Source organism: Amphiprion ocellaris, chromosome 19 (assembly GCF_022539595.1).
Source record: "Amphiprion ocellaris isolate individual 3 ecotype Okinawa chromosome 19, ASM2253959v1, whole genome shotgun sequence".
Lineage (NCBI taxonomy): Eukaryota > Metazoa > Chordata > Actinopteri > Pomacentridae > Amphiprion > Amphiprion ocellaris.
The window spans coordinates 19,015,924-19,029,384 of record NC_072784.1 but is presented as its reverse complement, the minus strand read 5'-3'; positions in this window follow the sequence as shown (position 1 = coordinate 19,029,384).

The following is a 13,461-nucleotide window of genomic DNA, read 5'->3' as shown; positions in this document are numbered from 1 at the left end:
CACGCACGCACAGGAAGAACATGGAAATTCCATACAGAAAGATTCCGGGAAGGCGGGGATGTGAACCAGGGATCTTCTCGCTGCAATGCAAAAGTGCTAACCACCAAGCCACTGTGCAGCCTACTTTACTTCGATCTCAGCATATATACAGATAATAAGGATTTCTTTTTTTTATATAAGAATTAGGATGTTTTCCTGAAGGCTTAAAGTGGAAACATTGCAATCAAGCAACCTCTAAGTGATTGTTTCTGGGGGGAATCTTTGTCTGGAAGATTCTTTTTTTTGATACCTTCTATTAAGAATATGAATAGACGGCTACTAAGATGACGACTAAGATGACCACAAGAGGGATCACAACATCCAGAGTGGAATAACTGCAGTTAAGCTGAATCTTGTCCAGCAGATCTTTAGTTTGGAGATTTCTTTGAGGGTTCTTGGATTCACCAATTTTTCCTTCTTCTAAAAAATCCCTCACCCCTGCCGTAGAGCCACACACACAAACAAACAAATCACAGCTATACAGAAACCCAAATAAAAGGATAGGATGGCCCTCACTTTTTTCAGTAGACGAGTTACTGTATCTGACCTCTCCTGATTATGTAAATGCTAAAAAAAAGGTTTGTCCGGCAGTTTAATTATTGCTTGCAGACGGAGGTTTTTTTTTGGATTTGGTCAAAAAATGAGAAATGTTACGTGGGAGTGCAGAATTTGCTTGCATTAGTATTTTCTTTGTTTTCCACTGGGAAAGCCCAGCCTGACCTGGTGTGCTCTGTGAAATTCTGGCCTGAGCTGATGGACACTGACTGAGCATAAATATTCAAACTCCACGGCACCATCTGTGCTGCCACATTAGAAACAGCACTATCATTTCACAAAACAAAAGCTTTAATGCCACATCTACTTGTAGAATTACAATATGTTGCTGCCGCTTCAAGAACATAGTGACATTTTTAAAAGTGCACCATTATTCAAACTCTACAGAAAATTTTAAAAAGGACGATTTACATAATGCAAAAGAGGGGATGAGCAGAGATTTACAAAGGACGTATTGTTATCTCTGACACAGAGGGTGTGCAGATGAACACGCTGGGAAATATAGATCAGTGCTATCCAAAAATTTCCAACAGAAGAAACATTATCTAATGTTATGTAATATTAGCAAAGATACAAGGACTTCATTTCCTTTGTGCTTTCATTTTAAACAATGCTTCAGCTTTGCTCTTCCCTGTTGTCAATATGCAAAGGCTATTTGTACGCGTATTCATTGTTGAATATTTCTAATGTGGTCTAGTGTTGCTACAAAAGCAGCTTTCCTTCTCTTGACTGCCACTGAATATAATCATCTGTAGGAAAAAGAAAAAAAAATGCATAAGCATAAGTGTTTTTTAATTAAAGACTCTTGCTTAGAAATGCCTGAAGCAGCCTCTAATCTCAAAGCAGCATGTTGTTGAGAATAGGGATGTATTATTTTCAGGTCAAAATTAAATTCTCTGCAAAGGTTCCTATCAGAATCAAAGGCCTGAAAAAATGGGCGTCACTTCTTCATGTTTTCAAATTGGATTTTGTTTCCCAGATATGAGGAAAAATAGGCTGTCTGATGTCTTTATTGCGTGGAGGAAGTTGGTGGAGCTTTTTATGTCGCCTTGCTGCTTTATTCAGGCCGGCTCCATTTACTTAGCACTAGTCACTTTTTTTTTTTATTGCAGCCTCTTTTACTCGTCTTGAATGGTGAAAAGTTAGCCGACTGCATGTGGATGTACCTGAAAGCACCTGGTAGAAAGAGAGAGAAAGCAATGTCTACACTTAACAGTTAGTAAAATATTCAGTTTGGTAATGTCAACATTCAACTTTAGTTAAATATTTAGCTTAGCAAACTCTTAATTTAGGATTTAGTTAAATATTTAGTTTGGCAAACTCTATGTATGATGTTCTTAAATATTTATTTAGAAAAATTTAACATGTAGTGAAATATTTAGTTTGGGATCAGCTTCTGTAGTGTCAAAATATGCATGTATTTTAACCAAAATCACAAAAGCATACTTCTGGAAACACAACGAATACAGGAAATTACATCCCGTTTGAAAACATGCTGTATTTTTGACTGCATTAGTTTGATCTATGCAGATGCTTTTTCAGCAGCCGAATTCATGTTTCTTGACATAAAAAGTGAGGAAACTATTCACTGTTTGTCTTCAGCAGCTATTTAAAGGTCGTGGCACCAGTTTTCCGCAGTACAGCATGCATTGTGAAATATGTTTATCACTTTGATGGCTAAGTTTGAATTCAAAGAAAGTTTCTGGAACTTGAAGAAATCTTCCCGGTGAACCTCCAGACCTGTTACTGTGGCAAACTAAAGGCCAATTCAGGGTTTCTGTATGAATGATGCAGACTTTGAAAGTGTATAGGGGATATGCCATGTGGTTCTATTCATACAATAACAGCTGCACAACATTGGTGCAGACAGCCTCAAAAACACATTGGCTCCCGTGGATTCTTCTGAAATGCTATGACTTCGCAATTTTTACAAGAAAAAACTGTTACAGAATTGGCGCCTTGTCAGAGATTATTCCTGAGGACTGCCAAACACAGCAGGCTAATATAGCAAAGGGCTTCTATCACCAACAATGGAAAGCATGTATAAATCAAAACACCTCCAAAGTCCAACAGTGTCTGCTTCAACTACAACTCTTGTAATGTTCAATTCTAAAAGTGTGGTCGACTGAGCATCTCTTAGTACAGTCTCTTCTCAAAATGATCATTTGTTTTCAGCACCATTCGTTTCAACTGGCACATGCGCAGATGGCATACTGGTTGTGCAGACAATCCACGCAGTCACAGATTCTTTGGCTGCCCCAGAATGTCCACGGAGGCGTCCATGTTGACCCACGCAGACTTGGGTGGAAATTTGCATCACGCAGACAGATCCTGGTGATCATGCCAACATGAAAAGCATGAACTGGTCCTAACCGCCTACATGTATCTGCAGACTGACTAAAGTTAGAATCAGTAAGAAGTAAGTTGGTGTGCTTGAGCTGCACTGAGCGGGGGAGTGGTGAGTTGAGAGAGAATTAGGGATTTCAAGCTATGATAAAACCTAACCAAGTGTTATTTGGCCTGTGATGTCACATCTTAAAACAAGAAAAGCAGTCAGAGAACGCAGGACTCTGCCAAGGCTGTTCATTCCTCAATTTGTGTATTCTGAAATCATGGCAACATAGAATGTAGCCATTTAATATAGATCTACCCACAAACTAAACAAATAAATAAAAAATTACCTTGCGGTGAGCAAGGTAATTGTGTTTTGCATGTGTATGTTATGTACAGATCCCGAATTGCCTGACTGAAATATGTAGCGGTGGTGCGAATTGATGTAGGCAGCTGACATAGCACACTTGTTGTCATAGTTACAGTGATGCCTTGCCACTATCTCGCAATGATACAGAAATCTTTAACAAATCTACGGATCCAGACCATAAGCTGCATCACTGCCAAAATCTAATGTGTGGGTCTCTGTGTCATTTCTGACCTTCCCTGAAAATTTCATCCACATCTGTTGGTCAGTTTTTGAGTAATGTTGTGAACAGACAGATTAACAGAAGGACAAACATACGCCGATCGTCACATAACTCCACCACGTTCCTTGGTGGAGTAATAAATGTTTTCCAAGGTAAAAGATTCATTTTTCACCCTGCCTATTCGCAAGTCAAATCAGAAGACACGTTAATTCAGTGTGGCCTTGTGAAAGGAACAATGGACATTCCCCACAGATAAGCCATGATGATTTAAAACAGTCTGGTTTTTGGATATTCAGTGCTAAAATCATGAAACATGCCCAGCCAAAAAGAAGTCCTGCATATAGCCCCTCAAACAAAAACAATGTCTCATTTTTACACTTCAGTTTTTGTATGAAATAAACAAAAACGATCTAACAAAATGAGTGAGCTTTGCAGGAGTTACAAGGGAGATTTTATTTAGCTGTTTCCCCCTGTTAAATGACTACTGTCTGCAGCGTCATGCTCACACTATAAGAGTCTCATTAAGAAAGCAAATCATCATATTTCTTCAACATCCAACTCTCTGTGCCACTATTAGACATTCATTCAGTTCAGTGTGATGGTTCTGCAGTCACACACAGAATGTAAAGTTAAGCCCCATGCCTTTCAATCCTCCCACATACGCTGAAACTTCAGATAAGCATTTCCAACAAACGACCTTGGACAAACAAATATACCCCGACCCTGAGCAGGAAACAGGAAAGGGCCAAACTTAACAATAGGCTAGTAAAGAAATATTAGACGTGTTTCTGTGAGATTTCTTTTTACGCTGCATGCTTGTGAAAAATTGGTCAAAACATCTTTGGGAGAAGAGGATGAAGCCACTGCGGCATTAAAAAACGAAATGCTGAATCAGAAAATACAATCAAATTCCATAACAGAGCTTTCTCTTATCATCCTGCTATTAAATCCTTTGTTGTTTACAAATGCATAATTGATACAGTTGCTATCTTTCATTAGTAACTTTTCACCGTCTGCATCCCAGCTCAGCTTCAAAGGGTTATGTGCAAATGTAGCAAAGATTAACAGTTTATTTTTTCCCCCCTCATTGAGCATCTGATAAGAAATCGGCACAATGAGTGGTGACAATCTCTTTCTGACACATGTTGAGAAATATGCTTATCGCTGCGTGACACGGGGGGAATGTTAATTGAGCAAAGTTTATCACGACGAAGAATTCAAATGACAACAGTATTTTTTTCGGGCAGATAAAATTATCATTTCAAATGTCTTCCCATTCACTCCCCCTCTCACCTCCCTGACCTCCCCCATAGAGGGAAAATGTCCTCTGAATTTTAAATCGCCACTGTAAAGATCCTTGTTGTGAAAAGGTTGGAAGGTCTTATTTTTTTCATTTAGCCTTTGAGACCATCACTGACGACCATGTTATTATTAGCAAACTAACTTTGGATCCAGGCCGCTGAAGTTCCTGACATGCAGTTGATGACATTAAACTTCCGGGTGTCACTTTAAATATTCATCGAAATTTTATGATCTATTTTGAGATGGAATGAAAATGCCATCTGGGCAACAAAACTTTCATGATTTATTGATTTAAAAGCTCACCCCTTTGAAGAGCGCGCTCACATCCTATATTTCTCACTCCATCTGCTATGTTGATTTGCCAGCTTTTATACACTGGCTTGTTTTTGGTTTTTTTCCTGCATACATGTTTGCAATTCCAAACTTTTGCCAAAGTAATATCTTTCCTGTGCTATAGAGTGGACAAGTAAACCTGTCTGTCGTGAGCCAGTTTTCTTTCTGAAGTCATACACAGGCAAAAAAAAAAGAAAAGGAAAAAAAAACATCACTGCCAGCAGCAAATTTCACTAATAATGTAAATTCAGCGCCTAATTGGCAGCACACCAGCTGTTTCCCATCAAAATAATGAGTATGTTTTTTTTTATGAGAAAATTATTTATCTTCTTTTAGACAGTGAGAGCTCAGCTTCAGTTTCCGTGTCTTTCCACGCCGACTGCAGCTCTACAGCCTGAGGTTTCCAGATCCAGCTTGAACCTGCCAGCAGCCAGAAAGGACAGGGGGAGGCTTTTCACCACCAACAGGCAGCTCAGGACTGACTGATTAATTTCCTGCCTTTGTTGATGAAGACAATATAAGCCCCTTCGTATGTCTTCCTCCTCGTCTTCCTCCTTGTTAATGGCTCGCTGCACAGTTTGATTGTATGCAGATGAGGGAACCTGATGAAGCCTGATGTCTGTGCACATGCATAACTGCAGGGTCTCAGATCTGCCACTTGAGTGCGACTTATTAATGATTTCTGGGACTCCAACTCATACATATGCGCTGCACAATATAAAAGGTTAATAGGTATTTTACTTTCACAGTCTAAAGGAAGGCAGGAGCTGCTGGTCACACTGCACTTCTTGCTGGGTATTAAATAAAAAAGCCTTCTGGCATCCAGCATTAGAGATTGAATGATAGCCATTCAGGAGCTTTAATGACTTGCTGATTTAATGAGATTGCTTCAACTTGTACTGTCTGTGAAACTGAAGGTATCCAGGTTCTCATTAAGTCCTTGTTGGATTTTAATGAGTAAATATTTTAAAAAGTGTCACAGATCAATATCTGCTTGCTGCTCATAAGAACATGGCCATGTGTTTGGATTTTATCTGGAAATGTGAAGTTACAGACATATAAAAATGTAGTCAGACAAAATACCATGAATCTACAGCCATATTAGCATCTCTGTGAGGGCATGATTGAAGTTAATTGCTAACATCAGCATGCTATACTCAATCAAGCGATCAGACATATTTATATTTAAAGTGCAAAATCACTATGCAGCGTAGTCTCAATATATTTACATGGGAGGAAACATACAGCAAGCAAATAGAATAATAAAAACTAAAAGACATCAATTAAAATTATAGTCATTCTAGAGAAAAGGGGCAAAATCAGCACATACTGTGAGGCCAGGTGTTTAATTTTCTTTTATATTTTTTTGTCAGCTGAAGAAATGACAAGAAGACCAGCATCTAGAGTGTGAAGGTGGTGAGCCGGTGTTTATGGCATGGCTAATTTAGATAAGTAAGGTGGTAAAATTCACATTTTTACTCACTGTGAGCTCATTTTCACTGCTTTATAAATTCCCTCACCTCTATCAAAACAGTACAATCATGGCTAAAAGTAGAGAGAACACAAAAATGTCTTTTGTGCAGCATGAAACAGATATAATGCCATAAATCAAATGAAAATTTAATTTGTTCAAATATTTACTTTGCAAATATTGAACAAACATAGAATGAAATGTGCAACAAGAAGTGGTTTTACATACGATACAAAGATAGATGTTTTACCAGTTAGATATTTAATTTGTTCCCATACTTGACTCCTCTTTGCTCTATGTGAACACAGCCTGCAGTTCAGCCGAGAGCCCCTGAACTTTTGACTGCAGCTCAAAATTTGACAGAATTTTTGTCTGTGGCTTTCAGTCATGGCTTCACAGTTGCAACAAGCACCAACTTTTTTTGTTTTTTTGTTGTCATTAGAATCAGGTTGCTGCAAATGATTTACTTTACTAGTTTTTTAAAGGAGATGTGCAGTATAAGGTGATTTTGCTGAAATATCATGATTAGATTTGGTTCCCGGTTGAACTCCATGTCACAGATGAGAAGTTCAAGGATAGTGACAAAGTTGGAAATAAGACAATTCTTTTTGTTTTCACAGCAAGTCTTCAGAGGGTTAAAACAAGAACCTTAAAATCAATTCTAGCTTGCACTGGCAGCCAGGATTGATATATATAACCCTATTTTTTGGCAATATTTTTGCTGTAGCATTCTGAGCTAGATGAAGCAGCACAACATAGCACAACAAGGAAGCTAGCATTTCCTATTTAGTGACAAATGCAAAGCAGAGGAGGAGGACAGATTGTTATTATTGTTTGTTGTTTTGCACATATTTGCTCAAAAATCTGGGCAATGATGATTTAAATACAAATCAGGGCATCAGTAGAGTCAAATGTCTGCACAAAAATCCACTCAGTACTCGAGTTTAGCTAAATAATGGCTCCAAAAGTGTAGATTTAGACACTGAATAACTCTGAAACATGAAATCGTGCAACATGTTCAAAGCACTTTAAGCATGTAAACCATACTGTTATCCACAGGTGACTTTTTATGAGAGCTTAGATTAATTTCAACATTCCATTAAGAGCACTCGTGTAATTTTCTTCCACGGCGAAGGAAATATTGCTAAGTGATTGCATGCAGTTATGTAGGTTGAACGATGCGACGCAGAAGGTACACAGCTTGTGATGTGATTAATTGTCACAGCATATGTTGCTCCATCTTGCCTTTTAGTGTTTCCTGCACACTGTTCATGTGAATCCCGCTCTCTATTTGTCTTCATGAACATTTGATATCAGCACATGTAAGTCTTTTAGAACTACGCTCATATTTAAAATCACAGATGCTGGTTAAAGAAACCAAACACGATTATCGATACGACAACTGTACTGCTGCTAGATTTATAGTAGTTTGTTTTACTAATCAGCATCAAAGAAGATTCTTTGATGTGATGAGACCAAACAGTGCACATCATCGGAAACACACCATCCCCACTGTGAAGCATGGTGGTGGCAGCATCATGATGTGAAGCATGACGGCGGCAGCATAATGGTGACGTTTCTCAGCAGCAGGCCCCAGAAGACTAGTAAAGGTAGAGATTATGATAAATGCAGCAGAGTAGCTTTGTTGTTTATCTGGACTGTGCAATTTGACCAGTCTAAGAGTTCCCCAAAACCAGTGCTGTTGGTATTCATTTGAAGGTTTTTAAAGTTAAGTACTATGATTTTGACTGTCGTAATGATGGTACTGGAAACAGACGCTCAAGAGGTTTTGTTGACATTTTTAGAAGCTTGAGAATTTGATTTAATCAGTCAAGCTGCCCTTTTAATGTTCTGATAATTTCTGCTAATTACATAGCGTGTGCAGCTCACTGTACATCCTCTCTGACTTCTTTATCTGTGTGCATCATGTAATAGAATTTCATTCATCCTCAAGACTAAAGGCATCAATCATTATAGGAATAAGCGCACTATTGATATAATGTACTTCATTTTTTTTTCTGAAAAGCCTTTAAATTTTATGAGACAGACTTCAGATTACAATTCTGCAACATTTTACATTCACATTATTGTTTTGATCATAATCATTTTGTCAAGGAACACGGCGGAGTTATGTGACGATCGGCTTACGTTTGTCTGTCCGTCTGTTATTCTGTCTGTTGGCAACATTATTCAAAAATGGACACAGATTTGGTTGAAATTTTCAGGAAAGCTCAGAAATGACACAAGGACCACCTCATTAGATATTGGCAGTGATACAGCTTATACTCTGGATCCATGGATTTGTTAAAGATTTCTGTATCATTGCAAGATAGCGACACAGCGCTGTAACTATGGCAACAAGTGAACACTATGTAAGCTGCCTGCTGACGATCACGCGATTGTGATCCTGCTACAAATCGACCATTGTGGACTTATCAGGACTTATCTGTCAGAAATGATACAAGGAACAATTGATTAAATTGTCGGGGTGTTTCTGAGTCCCATCAATTGCCGCTGCCCGCTACATATTTAGGTCTTGCAATTTGGTATCCGTACATAACGTTCACATGGATAACACATGCCTGTGCTCAGTGCAAAGTCATTTTGTTTCTAGGTACATCTATATTAAATGACCACATTCTATAGTGTCGTGATTTCCGATCATCAATAACTAATAAACAAATGCTGCATTTCTAAAAAAAAAAAAAAAAAAAAAAAAAAAAAATGCTGCATTTCTGACAATACGGGGGAATAACAGCCTTGGCGTTGTACTGCTCTCTCTGAGTGCTCTTCTTGTTACAGACATGTTGATAATGATAGTAAATGATACTTGTTGGGTATAATAGTGTGTCGCATTTACGGCACTTTAATGAGAATTCATGACGACACATATAGGCAACCTTGCATAATATCTCCTTGCAAGGGTGTTCAAATTCTACTGGGGCACACTGTAGGACTCATAAATCACTATACTGAATGTTGATTTGAAGGTGACCCCAACCTCAGCACAGTCATAAAAGACCTACACTGCTTCCTGTATTTCCACACACAAATAATTGAGTGATGGCTGCACTGAATGTTCTCCATTACCTATTAATTCATCCTCATAAATGGACTTTTATTTACAATCACAAGATGAATGTCTATTACAGTATTTGTGGCTATTAAAAAAAAGGTATAATCACCATGATTAATACATGCTGTGATCAGGTATAAGGTGCAGATATTGGTGCATGACAGCCGTATGTGCAAATTTTAACTAGAAGCAGTAAACTCCTTTTATTCGCTCTCTTTTTTTGTAAAAGTTAAGCCGATCCACATGCCACAGTGGTTTGACAAACAGAAACATAATAAATACTAATGCAGGCTGCAAACACGTTTGCCAGGAAATGTAGCCAACAGTCTGTTTGGAATAATTATCTTGGCACTTTTTGTACAGTCAGCTAACTAAATAGTTGTCTCATATTAGGCCTTATTCACAGATAAAGTCAACGATGGTGACAGTCAGGCTTGTTTGCATGGCAGCGGCTTGTTGCCTCACTGAAGACATGGGTATTAATAATGTTTATTCTGCTTGTTGGATGTTTTTCTTTAGAATTTATCCAGATTTGGCCTGAAAGCGGCGGCTCAACATACAGTTTGTATATTTGTGCTGCTAAAAAATGAGCAAAAAACCAATCACAAAATGCAAAAGGCCTCAACTAATGCCTGGAAGTTATTTTGGGAAGGAACATTTTACTGTTTAAATAAAAATCCAAATTGAACAGACCCATATGAAGCAACCCAGGAAGTCGCTCTCAGGTTTTATAAATTCTTTAATGAGACGTATTTAACCAAATACTCCAAGGCATCCTCTGAGACTTCCATTTGGAGTTTAATTTAATACCCTGCCTGGTTTTGATTTGATGTTCCAAAAACAATGAAAGAAGGAGAGAAAACTTGTAAAGTGACAGAGGAAAGTGTATAATTGAAAGTGAAATCATGGAGCCCCTGAAGAGACCGTAGTAATTTGCATTATAATGAATGTTTTATTGTGTAGTCCGGTACATGCTGTTTAGCTACACTAAGACTTTGAAATGGTTTGTTCCTGGGCTTTTGAACCTCTTGCTGTACGCCTGATGACTTTGTGCTGAGCGGAATGACAGGGAACTAATGAAAAACCATCTCTCGCACATCAGAGTTCTCTGTAAAATCATTTGAACACATCTGTTCCCCTGGAGTGTCATCAAGTGATGCAGCTGGAAAATGAGGGAGCATCATCCGTTAATGGGGAAGAGCACAAATGGCGAACACCACCCATCAGCCACCATTTATTTAGAAATAAAATGGGCTTATTTGTATATCCAGCCCCGTTTTGTCTGCTCAGGGGACAACTGAAATGATATCGAAGCAGCGGAAACAATGAACTGAAAACGCACCTAAATGTTGAATAGCTGCTATCTAATTTATCAATTAAAAAACCCGCCTCTCCTGCCCATATGCCTGCCATTAGCGGTCTGTTATTCACCGTGTTGGCGAACAAGTGTTTTTTGCCCTTGACCTGAATGAAATATTCAATAGAGCTTCACACAAACACACTGAGCTGGTGAAGCACATGCAGATGTTAGCTTCGAGTGGGCAACATACAGATGTCTTCATCTCCAGCAGCCGGAGTCACTGGGGTTGTCATTGCTCTGCTCTGACCTGCTCCCAGCTGCCTGACGCCTGAATCATTTTAATGGTTTCATCTCGTGGAGCCTCAGACATACAAGGAAGGATTACTGTGATTGCATCTGCCCCACTCCAGTGATATCTGTCTGTGCCGTGGCATCGCAGGGTCACGTATGTCTGTGATTGAAGAAGCCACGGCAGGTTTGAACTAACCTACAGAAACAAAACTCCAGTCAGGAGAAAGACAGAGAGAGACAGAGAGAGAGAAGCCTGTCCGGCATTTACATAGTTATTTTAGAGTTTTGTTGTCCCTTGATAATCCAAGTTAAAAAGCAATTTCATGTTGAGGGTTTTGGGATAATGTCTCAATTGAATCATATTCAGGTCAATGATGATGCCGAAAAAATATTTTAAAGCAGAGTTTTATAGGATATTTAAAATGTCAGTGGTTCAAGGAAAGTACACAAATCAGGTCTGTGGTCCTTTGAAATAAAAAAAATAAAAGATCAGTTTGACATTTTTGGGAAATAGGCTTATTTGCTCTTTTATCAAGAGTTACCTGAGGAGACAGATGCCACTCATGTCTGTTAGTAAATAGAGCTACTCCAGCAGTTAGGCTCTGCTCAAATTACACTTACAAGCCATTTTTTTACAAAGCATTTTTTTTGTACACCTGAAAGCAATGAGATATGGCTGGTTAATTAGTTTACTGGTGCTAATTCTGCTACCTTTGTAGATAGCACGATATATTATTTCCTCCTAATTTGATAAAATCTTTGTAGAAATTCTCTGCTTCAATGAAATCCACAGTGAAAAAGTCATGGCTGCTGTTTATTTGGGTTAACATATAATTGCAGGACTTTTTGCAACATAGTTGACAGGCGTCATAGTTGACATTTTAGCTGTTTTCAGGCCAAAAATCAACATGGCCGCCTATAACCAAACACCACATGACATTTTTACAGAAAGATTCTTATAAATATTATGTATACAACTGAGTAAAATTGAAATTGAAAGTGGTTTATAAAAATATTGTAGTAAACATGTTGATGTGATAAATCCACACTTGACTCACACACTACTTTATATTAAATAACTCAGAAAGCCTTGGAGTCTGGCCAGTCTTTTCTTCAGGAGGAAATGACATCATGTGGAGCAGATCATGTGATCTGGAATTAACACACTTCCTCTTTTCAAAACTTTCAGATTGCACAGGGATCATGAGTGAACAACATTTTTCAAGTCCAGCCACAAATTTTCATTTGGATTGAGGTCTGAACTCTGACTTGGAACATTCACCCTGTTGTCTTTAAACCATTTCTGTGTAGCTTTAGCTGTACACTTGGGGTTGTCTTGCTGGAAAACAAATCTCCCAAGTTACAGTTCTCTTGTAGACTACATCAGGCTGTCTTCCATGGTTTCCCTATACTGTGCTGCATTTATCATACCCTCTACCTTTATGAGTCTTCCAGGGCCTGCTGCTGAGAAGCTTCACCATAATGCTACCACCACCGTGCTTCACATTATGATGCTGCCACCACCGTGCTTCACATCATGATGGTGCCACCACCGTGCTTCACATCATGATGCTGCCACCACCGTGCTTCACAACATGATGCTGCCACCACCGTGCTTCACATCATGACGCTGCATCAAAGAATCTTCTTTCAGTTGGCCTCAGAGTCTCCCACATGCCGTCTGATGAACTCCAACTGAGATATAATATGTTTTTTCAACTTGGCTGAATACTTATGCAATCACATATTTTACATTTCATACTTTTAATTAATTGACATTACTTTGTAACAATCTGTTTTGAATTTTAACATGAAAGAGTCTTTTTTTTGGTAAATTCTTGTCAAGAAAGTCAAATTAAATTGGTCATGATTCAATGTTGTAAAAGCAATAAAGGGGGAAAACTTTCAAGGAGGGTGAATACTTTTTATAAGTACTGCAGATATGTGTGAAATATGAATGTGTTAATTAACAGTTCTTTTGCCTTTGGACAACCCAGATGAGATGTTTCCCTCTTATTTGCAGCCGTTGTTCTATGCAAAGCCGACTACCTGCCGGCTGTGTCTTCATATTTAAAACACGGACAAGGTGGTATTGATCTTCTCATCTGATTTTAAAAAGTAAGAATAAACATATTTTCAAAATTGTTGACTTTTCCTGTAAATTATATGGATT